We start from the raw sequence: 19,503 nt of genomic DNA, 5'->3' as shown, positions 1-19,503 counted from the left end.
TGGATGAAAGAGAGAAGTCGCGAGAGAAGAGGAAGGGAGAGGGCGAAGGAAGCCGCTGAAGAATCAGAGAAAAGAAGGGATGAAGAAACATGGAAAAAAGCGGGAGATGCCCAAAAAACAGAGTCTGAGTGCAGAGCACTAGCAGAAAAGTAATTTGCAAAGTCAGTAGGTTTGGTCTTGTCGACATATTGACATTATCAGTGCTCATAGCCAAGGGCATGGAGCAGGCACAAAGCCCTATACTCGCTGAAATGTGGGCGGGCATGCAACACCGTGCTTACCTATATTCTGCATGACTAGATGGGCAGAACTAACGGAGTTTCACTCTGTGGAAGACCACCGAGTTGCATAAAAACTCCATGAGGTTTGCAGTCCCGCTAGAGGGCGGAAATATGCATGTTGTGCAACAATTTAGCACCAGTAGCATGAGCAGTGTGGAAAAATCTGTGCAAACAGCAGCATGCGGTGCGCAAGAGCATGAGGCTGTTCGAGTTGTTTTTGCTGCTGCTCAAGTAGAAAATCTACTTGAGCAGCAGCAAATCTAATCAATACAAAAAGTACACTGTTCCTAAATCTAGGGTGAACAATTAAAGTTTAGGAGCTAGAACCCTCACACACCCGAAAGGGTGTCATGCTTCATCATCGGGAAGCTCCTCGTCAGACCGGCTGGTGCAATGTCTGACGGGCTCCCCTTTCGGGGGCTCTTTGCCGGAGATCTTTTTATATATGGTGGCTGCTGTTGAATCAAGAAGGTCAGGCACTCAGTATGGCAGGAGAGTGGATTTTTTTTTGTTTTTATGATTGATTAGAGACCCCTAAACTAATCTGTTTACTGGCAATCCAAAGGGGTCACGATCAAGATTAAAAACATAATTAAGTGGAAAATGAGAATAATGCTCAACCACTTTAAAAGCCTGGAGTACTGGGAAATTGTCACCTGACCCCTAGGGTCTGGTCAACATGTTTCGCGTAACTGTGGTCGTGAAAGATCCTCTAACGCTTCATCAGGACCTATATCAAACTAGACTTCTCCTGGCTATACATAAAAGATATCACTAACCAATTATGTGTGTGAGAGAAATAGGTACCAGTCACTTACATTTCGAGTAAACTGTCCCGTCAAGAGTCTCAAACAAAAAAAGGTCGCCCCACCCTCTTCGTGTGGGGGGCCCCTTGGGAAGTAGCACGTTCCAGCCTATTGCTTTTTTAAATAGGGTGAGCACGCCGAGGGTAGGTTTCTCAAATCGAGGATGCCTATTTAAAAAAGCAATAGGCTGGAACGTGCTACTTCCCAAGGGGCCCCCCACACGAAGAGGGCGGGGCGACCTTTTTTTGTTTGAGACTCTTGACGGCAGCCACCATATATAAAAAGATCTCCGGCAAAGAACCCCCGAAAGGGGAGCCCGTCAGACATCGCACCAGCCGGTCTGACGAGGAGCTTCCCGATGATGAAGCATGACACCCTTTCGGGTGTGTGAGGGTTCTAGCTCCTAAACTTTAATTGTTCACCCTAGATTTAGGAACAGTGTACTTTTTGTATTGATTAGTCGTATTGGGAGTACGTACACTGGACCTTCAATTCTCCCGATCCCTCTCTTTTGTTGATAAAGCAGCAAATCTACTCAGTAACCAACCCTCCAACCACGACCGTCCCCGTTAGACATTGCTGCTACGGCCATGGCTTATTTCACTCGCACTGGAGCCTCGCGGGAAAGAATTCGACCGCTTGGTGAATGGCAGAATTTGGCAGAAATCCTGCATTAAAAGAGTAATTTTTGTGGGCAGAATGGAGCATTCCGCTACCCCCCAGGTGTGACATAGCCACCATTTCATTTATTTTTTAAAATATGGTTCATCGGTGATGGATGCCTTTGGAATGCTAACTAAAATTATTTTCTAAGAAAACTGAGCAGCCTAGCAGCAAATGGCAGCTTCTAGGTCTGCCAAACAATTAGATTTTTTTTTTTTGCGTCAGTATAGATGGGGTAGAGTAGCAAAGGAGGAAGTGGGTAGGAGAGAAGTCAACATGGGCGAAAGCCCCGGGAAGAGGGTGTTTGAGCAACAGAGGATATGAGCCCAAAACATCAAAATGTGCTCACACATTAGCTTAAATTGTCATGAAGTATCATTAAGAAATTCTTTAATGTGCACATTTTGTCACAAAATCACTTATGATTCTCATTAAAGAAACAAATTTTGTTTCCTGACCAACTATAACTTTTTTGCCTTCTCATAAATAACTTTGCTTTCAGGTTTCAGTGCATATATTTAATTTATACAGCAAACAAACTGAACATCCCACAATGCCCCCTGGTAGCAGAAAGTATGGTTTAGTCAAGAAATTGATTTGTTCCTAAATATTAGCTTGCCATATTCTGAAACTAAATGTTTTGCCATCTAGCCAGCTTGTCATTTTGAGTAAATGCGCTCCTCCACAAAGGTTCACTCATTCATAAATGCCTGTAGTTGGAGTCTTGCCTGAGGTGTCACTGTTGCATTCCAGCCATTGTCATAATGTGCTCAAGTAGCCCATCTTATGGCAGTCATCACCATCTTGTGCCCAGGCATTTACAACTCATCAGTGCCAAGGTGTCCCACAAGGTTCTCCTACTTGCCACTTAATACCATTTTGCAGATGGCGCTATATGCTATGGAATGCAATGATATGTCCCAATTCGGGTGCAATCCGTGTCTTAATGTGCTCCATAGGCCACACACTGTCTTGATGTACCTTAGGTCTCCTTACATGGCAATCATTTCAAATGTTATTCAATGCTATTGTTTTTCAGTTGATAGCCCATATGTTAGTCAATGCCATGAAGTGCTCCAGCCACCTTCATATGCCAGTCAATGGCCTGGTATGTCTCGAGCAAAACCGCACTTGCTAGTCAGTACCAAGATGTGCACAACCATTCCCCATATGAGTTAACATACATCCTTCTCACATACTATTCAGAGCCACAGTGTACCCCAGGCAGTCTGAATATATACTAATCATTGCTTAAATGTACCCCAGGTTTCCCTCCCCCATTATGTCGATCATTTTTAATGTAGCAGATAGAACCATGAACAGACATTAACACATTAACTTCTTACATGTGCATACTCACTTGATTTTACATGTACACACATGCATGTGCACACATGTACACAAACACATCACACATGTAAACAATGACCCCCAATTTGAAATTTCCTTCTAAATCTCCTCTCTCCGAATCCAATCTTTAATCATTGGTGGTATCTTCTCCTATGATGCTCCAGTCTTAGAGGAAGTGGAAGAACATGGCGTTACTGTCTTTATCCATGAGCCCTAATCAGATTCGCTGGAACCAGGGATCACAGGGGTACTACGAGGAGCCAAAGTACGATGGTGGGAATGCAGAGACCAGTATCAGGGACAGGCCACTGCTTAATAACATCTTCCATTGTGTCCTGGCGACATCCTGCCTCATCTCCTCCCTGAATGGCGGCTGCCGCCTGTAAGACTCAGACATCCAATGAGGGGAGGATAGGCGGAGCCTGTGGTGACGTTTCATAGGCTGATGAGATAGACTTTCAGTCCCTAAGTGTAGGTCCAGCTGGCGGTCCCATCTTACATGTAACTGTGTTCACACTGCATTGACATGCAATCAGCGTGCTCCTGCTACAGACATTAACTGTGGCAGCAGTGGCTTCGAAAATGGATAGGACTTTGCCACACACCCTGTTCTGAGCTTCCTGCCACCGGTGAGACCGTTCCTTAAAGACAAGTTATGTAGGGCTGTGTGGTGCGTAAATAATTATAGTATAGTCTGCCTAGTGAGTTCACAACACTGTGCGGAGATCTGTGAGTTAAAGTAAGTTTTACCCCACGCATAAATTATAATTTTAAGTTATAACTAGAACTTTAGAATTTCTAATGTTTGTGTAGTAAGTTTTTGGTATAGAAAGCAATTAATCAAGTTTTCTTTACTACAACTAACATTTAACTTTTTTTAAATGTAATATATAAATACATATATAACAAAGTGATGCTCGTATTATTGACCTTTTGAAGGCTGAAAATCTGAGTCAACCCTATTGGGCTTTGAACAAATCACAGGCATGTTTCTAATCACCCTTAAGGCTGAAGTTCAACGCACTGAGCCGTTTCTATAGCTTTTAATGCACATTTATCAGCCTCTCAACCCAGTGAGGTTGTCTGCTTCCCCTGTATGGTCTCGCAATTCCTGATTGTCTTTCAATATCCCGATAACATTCAGCAAAGGGTGATTTATCACATATTCAAACACATTCATCACCACTGAATCCCACACAACAAGGGTGTGGAATGTTGGTCCATGCTAGAGTTTCAGGTAACTGATAAACCTGTAAATGATTTCACTATAGATGTATGTAGGGACTCCTGTCCCACTCACTTAGTTACCAAACCTGGCATAGATACATCCCTCCCAGAGCTACATTTGACTCCCCTGTTCTTTGGGATTACACTGAAAGCTCTCAGCACGGGCCTGGTGGCTGCAGCCAAGTCTTGTTTCTGCAGTGACCCCTTGCTTGAGGATAGAATCGGAAAGTGGGTGTCTGTTACTGAGATATACAATACCATGTTTTATAAGTAGATTCCAGGCACAATATTATTAGGAATGTTTTTTTTTTTTCTAAAGTATTTTTATATTTCACATTCTTTGCTCAGTTGGAAACTGTTAGGGCAGATCCAGGCCCTTCTTTGGAAAGCGTTAACCAGGCCATGCTAAACTGTACTGATGTGGCCTCTATATTTCGCTATACGGATGTGTGCACTGCAGTATACTGCATCACACTGTGTTCTGTGCAACAGATAGTACTAATGTGTGTTGTGCTTGACAAAGGCAGTAAGCCTAGCTTATTTGTTGTAACAAGCATTTTTTTAATGCTAGAAGGCCTTCAACAGTAGGTTGTTACTTCTTGTTTTACAATGCTTTAGAGAGGTATTTTGTTACATGGAATTTCACAAATTACCTTAGTATGCAAGGAGTTTGGTTTTGGCCTCCACCATGGAGTTTTCATTGTGATTCATCTTTTTAGGTGCTGTTTAGAGGAGTTGTATATTGTTTTGCAATCTCTTATTTTGTATGTATTTGTAATTTTCTAACTGTATACATGATGGTTACCTGTTGCACACTTCAGCAGGCGTATTTTGATAATAGTGTCAAGCCAGTGGTAAAGGCTACAAGCCCTATTGCTGCAGTGGGAAGCGTTATCTCAGATTCGTTTGGGAGTGATCTATTTATAATGAAAAGTTATGACAAAGCAAGTAGGCAGGACATCCTTATTGTGAACCGCGTCTGTTAAAGGCAATACCCTTTCATGGGTGGATTGTTATTATGCTGTGCTGAAGAATCTAGACAGATATTTTACTACACTGAATATCACAGATTACCACAGTAGGCAAGGGCTTTCGTGTTGGTAACCCATTTGAACAAATCATAGGGACAGAAAATGTGCACTATGGTAGACTTTCTTATGCTCTATTAGGAGTTTTTGTGTTTTTACCACTATAGTTGTGTACATATGTGTATTGTTTTATGGTGTACCTGATAGTTGACTTGTGTATAAGCTGATACCTAACACAGTAAGTGTGATCTGGGTATTGTGTCATGCCATTGATAAAGGTTATAGGCCTGGCTGTTATTTATAAAAAGCTATGCTAAACACAGTGACCCTGTCATATTGATTGTGAAAAGCATATACTAAAGTCATTAGGCATTCAAGGGTGCATTGTTATTACTCTGTAATAAAGCCTACAGATAGGCACTTTGTTACATAGAAAACCATAGATTATAGTAGAAGGCAGTGGTTTTGGTGTTAGCTACCCAATCTGACAAACCATGAGCATAGAAGAGTTGCATTGTGAGAATCCTTGTTCGAACCTCTTAGGAGAGATAATATTTTCCTTTGCCACTGTATTTTTTGTACTTTAGTGTTAAGACTGTGTGCCTAATAGTTGCTTTGTAGGAAAGATTAAACTCAATTCAGTAGGCCTGAGACAGCTATGGGGATAAACCAATGACAATAATTATACTCCTGATTGGTTCACTAGTAAAAGGCATTTGTCAGATGCCATAGCTATGAACTGCTTTATTATTAAATGTCTTGACAGGGGCAGTAAGCCTGATGTATTTACTATGCAACACATATGTTAAATGCAATAGACCTTTGATGGTGGATTGTTAATGCACTATGTTAAAGCTTGTAAAAAGCTACTCTTTTATTTGAAATCTCAGACTTCATTTGTAGAGAAGGATTTTAGTGTTGGACCACTTTGACATATCCTAGAGGTAGAAGGTTTGTACTGTAATAATTCTTGTTTGAATCTCTTCAAAAAGCCTGACAGGGTTAGCTGTGTATCAGGTATTGTACTAAAATAAATTATTACATAATACATACATACATCCATATTTATAAATATAAATTCATATAGATAGATCGAGGGCCTTTGGGTCAACCTTCTTCTTTCTCTGATCTGTCTGAGCACCACTTAGACTCTGCTTCCATCCACGATAGCGTATTGCATGGAGTGATGGTTTAATCTACATCAGTTTTTGGCTCTCTTGCCCTGAGAATGATGGTATTATCTGACCATATGTATACATCCACTTGAGAATGAGTGTACTTCAGTGTTAGAGCTGGTTGTTAGGTCCCTTAGTTTTCGCTTTTCTCCTTTTATAGTCCCCCTTTCATTTTTTTATTTCTCTTAGTTTTATTGTAGCTTATCTTAAGATACTATAGCTTTCCACCCACCATTAACAGGCCACTTGCTTGCCACTTACTTCATATGTACTGTGCTGCGTGCCATACGATTACTTCCTCTAAGCCAGGCAATCATTATAGAATGCTTTTGTCCACAGTGTATCAATGTTTTACCGTTGAGAGATAGCCAACCCATCTGTTATGAAACAGGTTGCTATGCTGGAATTTTATACCCACAGACTATGTAAAGTACCACTGCAAAACTAGACATCCCCTGCTATGTTTAGTTTCTTTATTGTAAGCACGTGCCCATCTTATTTAGACGTCATGTTTTCTTTGATCTTCTTGAATACTTTCATTTATCTTGCATGTGTTACTGAGTTTACATGTATTGTGTTATGGATATATCAGAGGCTGAATGCAAACATGAGTCGATGGATAAATGGATGCATGAGCGCAAAGACGAGGGACCAAGTGCATATATGATGACTAATTGAGCGCTAAATTTATCAATGAAACAAAAGGCATTTTCATAGCCGGCCCTATCGGCATTATCAATGCTTATTTTGTTTTATTTCTCATCTTGCCCTAATTCACACCCTCCTCCATCCTTTCTCTTCCCCTCTTCACGCTTTTTCATTTTCCCTATTAATTCCTTTTCCATGCCTGTGCCTTCCTCTCTTCTATCCTTCCTGTCATCCAAGTTCTCCCCTTTTCTATCCTCCCTCCTTCTACTCTCTCCTTCCCCTCACTTTAAGTCGCTATTAATTCTCCTTCCATCCCCTTGTGCTGCTTTGTCCTCCCTCGATTCAGTCCCCCGTTTCAACACGTTTCCGCTTTCCCTCTTTCTTCCACCTGTGTAGCTGTCCCTCCCCTTGCTTCCCTCCCTCCCTCCTCCCCAGTTAATTTGGGCCCATTTTGAGCCGCTCTGTTAGCAGTCATTTACACAAAGTGAATCAGAGCCCCATAGTCCTAGTAATGTCCTCCATAATGTGATCATGTAGTTAGGGATAATGAAGCGATTAGAGCGGAACAGTTTGAGGCAGGCTGACATCAGGGGACGGTAGAAGGCTTCAGCTCAGCCTCTGGAGCACAGGCAATAACACAATCTTGAATCACAGGTTCAACTGCCTATCACTTTGATGCTGGAAACTGACTTGCCCTGGACAAGGTGTCCTTGGCTAAGAATGGAGTCCAGAGTGAAGCAGGCCACATAGTTGTGCGTGAGAGTCCAGCTGCCTCTCAAGTAAGAGTCCTGCTTGAAGGAGTGAATTATATCTGAATAGCCTGCATCATTGAAGAAATCCTAATTTGAAGGTAATTTTAGTATAGATTAGTTGGGCCAAAGTTCCATTTGTTACAAGGTTTAGGAGCTCCCAGTTATTTAAAAAAAAACAGCTCAAGTAACATATAGTGTCTGGCTCACCTCCCTTGGAAGTTCATCTTTACTTGTGGCATAGGCCAAAAACAAAACTAGTTTTTTGTGATGGACCCTAATTTGATCTATGAAACAAAGGTTAGTCTGGTAGTCACAATCTGTAATTTAGCTACATCATCTTAAACAAATAAACACTCCCAACTTTTCTGAGATAACTGGACAGCTCAGGATTGAGCAGAAAATGTTATGCTTGATGTTGAGGAAGGTCCAGTGTTTGGGGCTGTCATGGAAATCAACTCATTAGCTTCAGCTGATACAAAACAAAGACAAGAAAACGTATTTTTAGGATTTATTATGGAGACCCTCCCATGCTAGTCCTTGGGGTGCAGATTGGCTTCCGTTACAGAACAGAAATTATTTCACAAAATTGTCTCTAATTCACAAAGCAGTTCACAGTGAAGACCCCAGGAACTTAAGCCGAAAGTGCACAGGTACTCCACACTCCTATGAAAGGCTTGAGGTCCGTAGCATCTGTTGGGACTCTTGTGCCGAAAGTTGGCCACCGACATTTTCGAGCTGGAACACTGGCAGTTTGGAGACCATTTCTGTAGAATGGGCCCCCATTTCTAAGTAATACATTGGAAGCCACTTAACATCCTGTTGGACTTTTTTTAATTGATTTTTACATCTAGATTACAGCAATTAATAAAAACAACATGTAAGACTCACTCTGCAAGTGGCTAGTCAATCGGTCGGTGTTGTCCATCACCTAAATACACATGAAATAAAATATCCCAACAGATACAATAGTCCGACAACGTTATACATTGCAATATAGGAGATTAGCGATGGTGGTGAAGTCCCTGAGCATAGATAACTATTAAAGAGTGAGGAGTGGAGGGGAAACATGCATTGCTACAATCGCAATGCAAAAACAGTATATTCCATAGGCGACCTCGAGCGATGGACTACTAAACAGCCCAACTGATTCCAGCACAGTGCCAGACACCAGCGTCACCTACATCCCAGGCGGTATGGCCTGTGCCTGAAGAAATGCCTGAAAGAGGGCCCCTACTTCTACAGGTCTTGAATTTGCTGGCATTAGGTCCCAATAGAGATGTACGGCCATGTGTACGTAGCTTTTTTCTAGACACAAACACAAACTACCCAATTCGCAGAATTGGGCCATTTGCAACAAGAAAAAAAGCGTTTTGGTATCTACATACCCTATTTTGTGATTCGGTAATCTACTTACCGTATCGCAAAATAGGTTTGCGAGTCGCAATTAGGTCCCTTCCTAATTGCGAATCACAGTGTGATGTATGATTGTTTGGTGACCGTGAATGCAGTCACAAAACAATCACAGTTAGCGATAATTCCAAATTGGTGCTAACCCATTCGTAACGGGAACGGGTCCCCATGGGACCCCTTCCCCTTTGTGAATGGTAGCGAAAATATTTTTTCAGAGCAGGCAGTAGTCCCAGGGACCACTGCCTGCTCTGGAAAATTGAAAAGAAAACTTTTCATTTTTGTTTTTGAAATGCATTCCATTTTCCTTTAAGGAAAACGGGTGCTGCATTTAAAAAAAAAAAAAGAAAAAAAACTGCTTAATTTAAAAGAAGTCACATACATGGTGTTCTGCTGTCCCCAGCAGACCACCATCACTGTGAGTGAAGCCATTCCCAATGGGGTCACAAATTGCGACCTACCTCATGAATATTAATGAGGTAGGTCATTTGCGACCCCATTGGAAATTGCAAACAGTGTGAAGAACACTGTTGTACATATGGTTTTGCGACTCACAAATGAGTTGCAAATTGCAAGTCGCAAAACTCTGGGTCGTACATCTGGCCCTTAGTTGTTCTTAACAATATGCTGCATCTTTCAGCCACTCCACCCTGCGCAGGCCGCGGTCACGGCCCCATTACACTGTAATTCTGCTCTTTGCTAAAATTAGCAGCATACCTACTAACTTTCTACAATCAGTCCTTAACATACCCTAGGAGTGCAAGTAGTGGTGCACGGGAGGGCCAAGCCAGATCTCTCTACTATCACACCAAACACCTCCTGCCAGAAAGCCTGGATCCCACTGCAACCCCAAGCGGAGTGCATTAAGTCGGCGTCATCCCACTCAGACTTACAACACCTTGAGTCTAAGCGCAGTCCCATGTGACAAAGCTGCTGAGGAGTATAGTATAATCGATTTATAAACTTGGTAACTGGGGGAGAGGATGGGCAGATGCACACAGCAGTATTTCCAGACATCACCGGACAAGGGCATGTCTAAATCGTATTCCTGTTGTGCCCTGGCGCGCAGCCTCACAGATGAGGCAGTAGCCTGCATAATTGCATATAGTCGAGTGACAAGTCACCTAGGTATTGGGGCGGAGTATAGCAGCTCCAAAGCCTGAAATACCTCTGGAGGTGAGGGAAAGTTGCTGTGTTGCTCGCAGACTCCGTCCAGATCCGGAAATAGGTAAAGCAATTTAATGCAGTATTGTATGGTTCGTAGATCGTGGATTCAGGAGGCACAAATTGGCTCTGCGGATACAGGGAGCCCATAGTAGTCAGCTGCATATTGTGAAGGTACATACTCACATTGCCCTCACTTGTAATAGGCAGCCCGGGTTGGTCTATTAGTGCCATACAGGGCGCATACAGGACAGTAGCACCCACGCATTGGAAGAGTCCCTGCCACTTCAAAGTTATGCACGCTACTGTATCTGTGCCTGTACGCGGTTCACTTGGGGAAAAGTGCAATGCCCTGGAAAGTCTATGCGGCCAAATGGAATCTTGTTCAGGGGCAGTGTGTGGCAGGTACCGAATAGGGTGGGTCCAGAAGTGAGCAAAGTGCACCTGGGTGCAGTTGCAATATAGCTCCAGATCCAGCGCCACCAGTCCTCCCAGTACGAAGGGCTGGGTTAGCATTTCCCATGAGAATATAGGCTGCATACCTGCCCAGACCAGAGATATTAATAACAAGCAGAGCCTCCTCTTAAAACAAGATGCGAGAGGCATGGGGATATTGATGAATAGATATAAGAATTTAGGAAGGACTACCATCTTGGTAATCAAGATATACCCCGTAAGCGAGAGGGAGAGGGAGCGCCAGACTTCAATCTTCTCCCCCACCCAGTAGATCACTATACCATTGTTTTCAGTCCAGAGATCATTCACATCTTTACACAACCAAACCCCCAGTTAATGCAAGGGCTCAGCTGTCCAGCTGTGAAGCAGATATTCAGAGGCATGTGGGGCCATGGCATCTGCCGGGGATAAAATAACAGATTTCGCCCAGTTTATGCTAATACCTGATAACCTGGCTGAACCTTATAAATTCTAGTATGATAGGGTCGAGGTTGATGGGCAGGTCCTGCGCACACAGGGTAACATCATCAGTGTACATCGATACCAAAATGGGACGCTGCTGAAACGCCAACCCCCAGTTACTATAGTGCTGCCTCAAGCACGCAGCCAGTGGCTCTATTGCCACAACAAAAAAGCAGATGCGAAAGGGGACAGCCCTGTCAGGGGCCCCTGGATATTGGGAATGATTCAGTGATATACCCATTTATCCTCATTCTAGCTGTCAGATTTGAATAAAGCAGCTGGATCAATTTAATGAAACTGGTGCTTAGACCCAAATGGGCTAAAAGCATGAACAGGAAGGGCCACTCGAGGGAGTCAAATGCCTTGGTGGCATCTGAGAATATTGCTGCAGCTCGACTCCCAGGATCCACTGACTGGGCCACCACAAAGTAGGTCCCTAAGTTATAAACAGTAGAGCGGCCTGGTACAACCCCTAACTGGTCCGGCAGTCTAATGGTAGGAAGAAGCTGCTGATGTCTGGATGCAGTCAGCCTCATCATAATCTTGTTATCTATATTGATTAACGACAGCGGTCTGTAGGAATCAAAAACGCTAGGATCCTTCCCAGGCTTCAACATCGTGACAATATATGCCTCCCATAATGAAGGAGGAAGCGAGCCACTTTCAAGGGATTCCGCAAACATATCAAGTAGATGCAGAACCAGCAGCTCTGCATATTCCTTATAACAGGTTGCCGTGAGCCCGTCAAGCCCCTGAGCCCTGTCACGTGGAAGAACTAGTATGACCTGAATGACATATTCCTCCAGGAATGAGGGGGTCCACATACTGCCTTTGACCGCCCTCCAGCCTCAGAAGGCTAATCATGTTGAAGTAAACAGTGTACCTCTCAGGGTCGGGACTATTCGTCGAGGAATACAGAGAAGAATAAAAGTCGTTCATGATTAGTTGGACGTCAGCTGTCCCCGCATGCGGTGCCCCCGGTCTTCACAGAGCTCCGCTATATAATCGCTGGCCCAAGGTCCTCGTAGCAAAGCGGCAAGCATCTTCCCAGCCCTCTCTCCCTCGTTGTAGCACCTAACCGTCACCTCCTTCCCCAAAAAACAAACTTCACGGGGTGCTGCCTCATCCTACTGTAATATCTTTTCCCTGGCCTTCACCAGGAGTTCACTGCCTAGGGACCCATAACAATGTTGTTCCAGAGATATAAGCTGATCCTCCAGTTCATCCAGCTCACGGCGTAGCTCACTTAGTATGCCATGCTGCTGGGGAATACATAATCCCTGATTAACCACCTTAAAGGTTTTCCAGAGAGTACTGGGAGAGGTCACAGAGCCCTTGTTCTGGACATCATAGTTAACAATAGCCTTCCGCACCCCTGCCTAAATATCTGGTCATGCAAAGCACCTGCAGGGAGATGCCATGCAAAGGCATGCCTCGCGCTCCCAGGGATCTCCAGCTCCAGAAATATCAGAGAGTGGTCATATAATGTTCGTGGCAAATGCCTACCTGCCGCCGTCCAGAGCTCCACATCCCTAATACCAAGCCACAGGTCAATGCGGGACCAGCTATTATGCACCGTGTTAATGCATGTGTCCTTCCATAAGCGTACCATGTTTAGCTTGCCAAATATCAACCAAGCTGTGCTCCTTCATAATAGCGTTCAAGACTTTCGCAGCAGCCGGGTGTGGGGGGGTCTTGTGCAACTGCTGCTGTCTACAGTTAGATCAAGCACCACATTGAAATCGCACCCCCAAAGTAGCATCCCAGAGCCAAGCGTGTGAGTTAAGCACAAAACCTCTGCAAAAAAATCTGGGATATCCCCATTAGGGCCATATACCGTCAGCAGCCGGAATGGGTGATCAAAAAGTACCCTGAAAGCATGACACAGCGCACCTCCGGGTCGCAAACCACACCCCTGGTGCACCATGGTAGCCCCCTGCGGAAAATGATTGCCACTCCGCGAGCATAGCAAGAATACGCAGAAACATGACCCTCCCCCATTCAATCCGCGTGCAGTTGTGATTTGGACTCCGAAGCCAAGTGGACCTCCTGCAGCATACAGATATCTATGGCATGGTGGCGCAGGTATGCTGATGTCTGACGCATTTTTGCCTATCATTCAGTCCCCTTATGTTCCAGGATAAACATCTTAATGTAGGACTAGCAATCTGAGGCATCATGGGAAATCACTCGAGACATGCAATCGTACCGTCCTTCCTTGGGAGTTGCGCAGTGCACAGGAGTACGTAGAGAGGATAGGGAAGGAGTAAGAGCAACTTTACAACATCAAAATCTGTGTTCGATATAAACCATTCCTGCCACCACACACATCACCCCCAAAACAGGCCTGACAGCCTACACCCACCCAAGTTATCCCCGCTAACCGCCCCAAACACAACAGTAACTGCGGACTCATCCTTGGGGGTGTCGGAGAGGATGGCAATCTGTGACCCAGCAGGAGGATGGGTGGACAGGAGAAAGCAAAGAAGAAAACATAAACATGGAACCATGAGAGCCAACGGTCATATTGCATAACACTCAGGGCTGGGGCCAACCAGGGATTCAGTACCCAACCAGCATAGTCTATACTCAGTCATTGTCACCCATTCCCCTCTTCACTATTTGGGACAGCCAAATCAGATTTCTTAGGGATGGTTTTTACAAATCTTGAAGCTTGTTTGGGATCTGTGAAAAAGTGCAACTTTCCATCATGCTGGATTCCCAATTTCACTAGATGGATTAAAGAGTAGTTTGCAGCAGTTTGATTCAACGAGTGCTTCACCGTCAGAAAAGCCCTGCGCGCCTGGATGCCAGCAGTGTAATCCAAGAAGATGATGAGCTTGTTGTTGTTACAGATGATTGGACTGCGATCTCGGGCCAGGCGGAGCACTGTCTCGCAATCTCTTTAGTTTAGCAAGCGCACTATAATGGGCTGGGCTGGAGTCCCCGGCGGAGCCCTCGGGCCCAGAGATCTATGCGTTCGCTCCACCACCAACAGCGAAGACAGTGCGCCATAGAAAAGTGACTTCAGCATGTCCTCCACACAGTCCTCCATTCGGCCCATTTCTGTGGACTTGGGGATACCAAGGATGCAGAGATTGTTCCATTTCGAGTGAGCCTCAAGATCTTCATTTTTATTGCGGATCACATCAAGCAGTTGCTCCATCTGATGAAGCCGCTCGTCGGAAGCATGGCTCTTCTAAATCAGAAGTGCGGTTGTCAATGTGGTCAAGCCAGGTAGTATGGTCATCCACTCTTTTAGACGGTCCATGCAGTCAGTGAGATGGTCCAATTTAGCATCAATATCGGCAACGGTCTGCTTTAGGTCCAAAAACATAGTCTTGATTGATGAGGACTGCATCTCATCCTCTTGAAGCGATCCATTGTTTCCTCATCCGAAGATGATCTGCTAGCGTGCCCGGAACTCTTCCTGCCTTCAAATGAGAGTTTCGATTGCCTTTGGTCGGTTTTCACCATTCTGGCAATCTCCAGTCCCAGCCGGCTACACTGTAAGTAATGTGTCACTCAAGATCAGTGCCCCCCGCTACTGACGTATCTCCACTCCCTGGTGTCTCACAGCCCATATTAGAGCACCAAGCAGAGCGTCTGACCCAGGCGGCAGATTGGGGTATCCGTAGGAAGGCTCTCTCCTGCCCGGAGACCCGATGTCCCTCAGCACACTCCATTGCAAGACAAACAACACTCCTCAATAGCCTCTGGGAGCGCCCGCCTCATTTAGTCCACAGCCAAGCCCAGCCGGACCTTAATTATCTCAGATCAGGCCAGTTAACAACACGTGCTGCTGGTTCTGAACTTACACCTCAGCCCACCAGCTCAAGAGCAGCTCCAGGCCCCCAAGATCTCCCAGCTTCTCCCCCTGCTCCAAGGTCGGTCCACCAAGCACTCAGTTCTCCCACACAAGGGCCCTCGTACCTCCAGGAGCAAGCAGTCCTGGCTGGGGCAGCACGCCACCACTCTATCTTCCTCTCCACCAGGGCTGCAACCAAGTCTAGGCACCAAAGGAAGCCCAGAACAGCCCTCCTCATATGTCCTCCAGTGTGTGCCTCAGCTAGCCGCCCGGGCACACGGTCCTCTCCAGCACAGTGCTAATAGGTGGCAGCAAGACACCGCTGTCTCAGCACTCCCTTAGGTCTACGCCCTTTACCGAGACCCCATCCCGGATGGGCGCTAACTCAAACAGTGAGCCCACCCGAGGCCGTCCATGTCTCTATAGGGGCCCAGCACGCAGCTCAATGTTCTCTGCGGTCCTGCAACGGCCTCTCTGACTGCCAAGCACTCTCGATATCCCCTGCCGACAATGGGGGGCTGACCCAGTATCCCCTTGCCAGCACCACCTCAGTCAGTCAGGGCAGTCGCTCAGTCAGGGTCCCAGAGGCCACATCCCGCCAGCCTAACAGCCTGCCACCATCCGCACATTTGCAGCTGCAGGGCACAATCCGGGCCGACTTCGCCCAATGCTGCAGGGCCCCCAGTGGCGCTGCCCCCCCCCCCCTTCCCCGCATCCACAGCAGTCGATGGCTCCCAGGATCCGGAGATATGAAGGATTTATTCGCGCGTCCCATCGAGCCTCTCAGAGTGTCAGCCATTTTGCAGTCAGGCAAAGCGACACCCCCCCCAACATTCTATTGGACTTTGAAAACTCTTCTGTTCCAGAGAGAATACAAAGGCAGGAAGGCTACCGAGAAACCAGACCTAGTATTAGTGAATGATGGGTGAAACTGAAAGCGGGTTAGATGAATGTGACCATCACAGAAATCCTGTGTTGGAGGCTCGGGTTCTTCATTGCTTCACCTCTTATTTAGAACTTTAAGCCCAGTTTGTGTCACTCAATTTGTGGTGCTCCCTGGAATTGAAGGCCCCTTGTGAAATCCCCAAGGGGGCTCATCACTGTCTCACATATTATTTAATCTCTATATTCAGCCTTTTGCAGTGGCGTAACAAAGGCCCCCGCAGCCCATGTGGTGCTGGGGGGTGGGGGGACGAACTCCAGGGGGGGTCCTTAAGCAGAGTATCCTGGCCTAAGAGATTCTGAGTGAGTTCGGAGAGGGGGGCCTCCACGTACTTTGCAAGGGGGGGGGGCTCCTCAGGTTTTGTTAAGCCACTGACCTTTTGGTGGGTTTATTGGTGCCTTTGACTTTAACACTTTGGTTTAGGCTGACAAGTCTCAGCTACTGTTCACATTCGACCTCCAAAATGCCATTTTATTCGGCAGATAAAAGGTTGTTTACTGGGTATCAAGACCTGGACCTCTGCCAACTTCTTAAAACTGAATGGGGAGAAGATGGAGATTATTTTGCTGGGCGATGACGCCTCGTGTTGTTCTGTGAACTTTGGGCTGCACCAGCTCGGCTCTCTCCTGACTCCGGTGGTCAGCAGTTTCATTTCGACTGAAGTTTGGGATGTCAGTTCTCATTTCAAATGAAGCCTGGGCTGCCAGTTCTGATTTCAAGTGAAGTTGGGGTGTCAACAGCTCTCATTCCAGGGAGATCTGGCTGTTATTCATGTATCAGCAGTTGTTTCAGTAGTTGGACAAGGCTAAGAAGGCACCTTGCACGTGAGGTGAAACCCTGGTCTTCTCGCAACTTCGGGTGTGTGAACGTTTTTCTTTTTTTATCCAGCCAAGTTTTGTGAAGTTCCGGAATTTCATTTTTCACGAACATTGGATAGTTTCGTGGTTTATATTTGCCATTTCGTCGCATAGTAATGAGATACACGTCACTCTAATCAAACCCTGCAAGGATGTATAATGTATAGGAGAGTATCTCTTCTTATTATAGAATTTGCCAAACTTCGCAATGCACAGGGGCAAACATGTAGAGACCTTCTCCCTGCAAGTTTAACTTTTGCAGACGACTTCTATACAATTGACTTTACGCAAGAAAAGAATACTGGTTCCTTGGAAGGATGTCATAAGCAGAACATTTTTAGCATTTCATATGGATGAGTGCGTGCATAAAAAGCCACGCACTGGTAAGTATCAGAGTGGAAAGAAGCGCAAAATGGTTGTCAACGTTCCACTCTTGTGTGCACAACATAGTGGCCTTTTTACCGACGGATGCAAGCGCTGTTAGAGTGGACGAATATATTTGGTAAGCTAAAATGCTTATTTCAAAGCAAGAATCCTTGCGGGGAAGCAGGTTTCTGAATCATGTTATCTTTCTGCTATTCCTTTCGACACGTTTCAAATGCATGATTATATTTTTGCAAGGAGGTTTGCAACCTTCTTCTTACTCATACAGGCTCCATAAGAGGGCTCATTTGCCCTTCCAGGAAGAGGGAGCGCTCCAAAAGTCTCTGTGCTGAGATGAAAGCACTGTTTTGGTCTAGTCCTTGCTTTCAAGTTCCCTAGGTGACTGTTACCCCGGCCTTGGATGCCGAACCCTGGGCCTGTCGCGCATTGATCTTCTTAAGGTATTTTTACTGGTCTCGATTCAATGTTACTGAACAGGTGATGGCCATAGCGCGCGCTTTAGCACGCGCAGCCCCTCGTGAGTTGCATTCGTGGCTCCATGCAGCTGGCCGGCTTAACCGCTGTCTTCATTCACTGTAAACAGTCTGTTCCGTGATATTAATTTGTCAGAAGAATTCGAACTACGCTTTATACGAGACTGGAGAATTTGCCGTCTTAAAAACTTGTGGTCCATGGCGGACCTTTTTTATTAAACCACATCATTCTTTATTAAACCACCTCCAAAGAGTTCTTGTTTTACATTTGTTTGCCACCACTTGTGCAGACAGTTGTCCCTAACCGGGCCGTTCTTCCATCACCGTGTTGTTACTCTGAGCGCAACAGCAAAGGGACCAGGTTCACCACATTTTTGTTGGGGCTCAGCTCCGTGGGGCGGTGAGCTGGCGAGTGTACCCCTTACATACATATTGGTACATGGCAAAGACCCTTAAATGAATCAACTCGTCCTGTCAAGAACAATAAATAAGCGGCCTATTTATTCTTTTTATGCGCCACCATCTGTTAAATACAATGCATATTTTCATATGTAAACCATATGCTGGGATCTAAGAGGTTTGTGGTCATGTTTTGTTTTTATTGGGGTCCTGAGAAGCCTCCTGACTGTTTAAAGACTATAAAAAGTAAACTGGATATTATCCTAAATTGAAATTTAAAAGGAACATTCAAGTTAGTTCACTAATGCAATTCGCATGTATATTTTCCGCATATTGAGGAGCGAACCTTACGAAAAATTACATTTTAAAGCAAAGGGGCGCACTTGCTTGGTGCATTTAAAAAGGGCAATTTAAAGTAAATTTTATGTCTTGAATGTGGATAATGTTTGGGTGCTAAAGGTGTAAGAAACAAGAGCTAACTTTGAATTGCAAGATAATGTTTCTTAAACCCCCACCTCAGTTTCCTTTGGAAATGGTGATAGAAGGGCCTTAAGTGGAGTGGGTCTCTCCTGCTTTCTGCCCTAGCATTTATTAAAAACAGTCCTTGAAACAGGTCTTTATCGGTCCCTATCTTCTTGTCCCTCACTTTGCAGGAAAAACACTGATTGATTGCTAAACAATGACAAAAAAAAAAAAATCGTTAAGTAAATTTTTGTGAAAGATGTAGTTCCTCACTATACTTAGCACTTGATCTGATAGAGACTTCAAGCTGCAGATTCCTTACCTTTGAATTATCCCCAGATGTCAGACTGGATCCAGAAGATTTTTCATGAGCAGTACACCTACGCGCCGGTAGGTGGCGTTGATCGCATCCATCGTCGTCTGCGCCAGGAATTACATTGCAGCTTCTATATAGACACCACTCCGGCATGCCCATGTCAGTTCTTTTCTTTCTGCACCAGCCAGTTCAAATCTGAGAGAGAGCTATCCCTCAGCCATTTTTTGACTGGCCTTTTTTGACTTTTTGTTGAACTGTTTTGAGGTTTCCAGAAGCCGGAATGACCCCTGCCCAATTTAAAGAATTTTATGAGGCCATGCATCTCATTTTTAGGCAGTCTGATCCTCCAAGCATACCTTCTGGCCTGCTGCTTGGAGGGGACTCCATTGGATTCAATGATAGTGGCTTCAGCCTCTGTACTGATGACCGCCAATGGATCCAG

At 45.2% G+C, this 19,503-nt stretch overlaps 1 protein-coding gene across 3 annotated transcripts in view; it reads left to right on the top strand.

Moving 5' to 3' along the window:
- LOC138300212 (restin homolog) overlaps nt 1-19,503 on the top strand; it is an 898,198-nt gene that overhangs the window by 316,625 nt on the left and 562,070 nt on the right. The window lies entirely within an intron of this gene.

This window comes from Pleurodeles waltl, chromosome 6 (assembly GCF_031143425.1).
Source record: "Pleurodeles waltl isolate 20211129_DDA chromosome 6, aPleWal1.hap1.20221129, whole genome shotgun sequence".
NCBI lineage: Eukaryota > Metazoa > Chordata > Amphibia > Caudata > Salamandridae > Pleurodeles > Pleurodeles waltl.
This window is presented reverse-complemented; position numbering and strand designations above follow the sequence as displayed.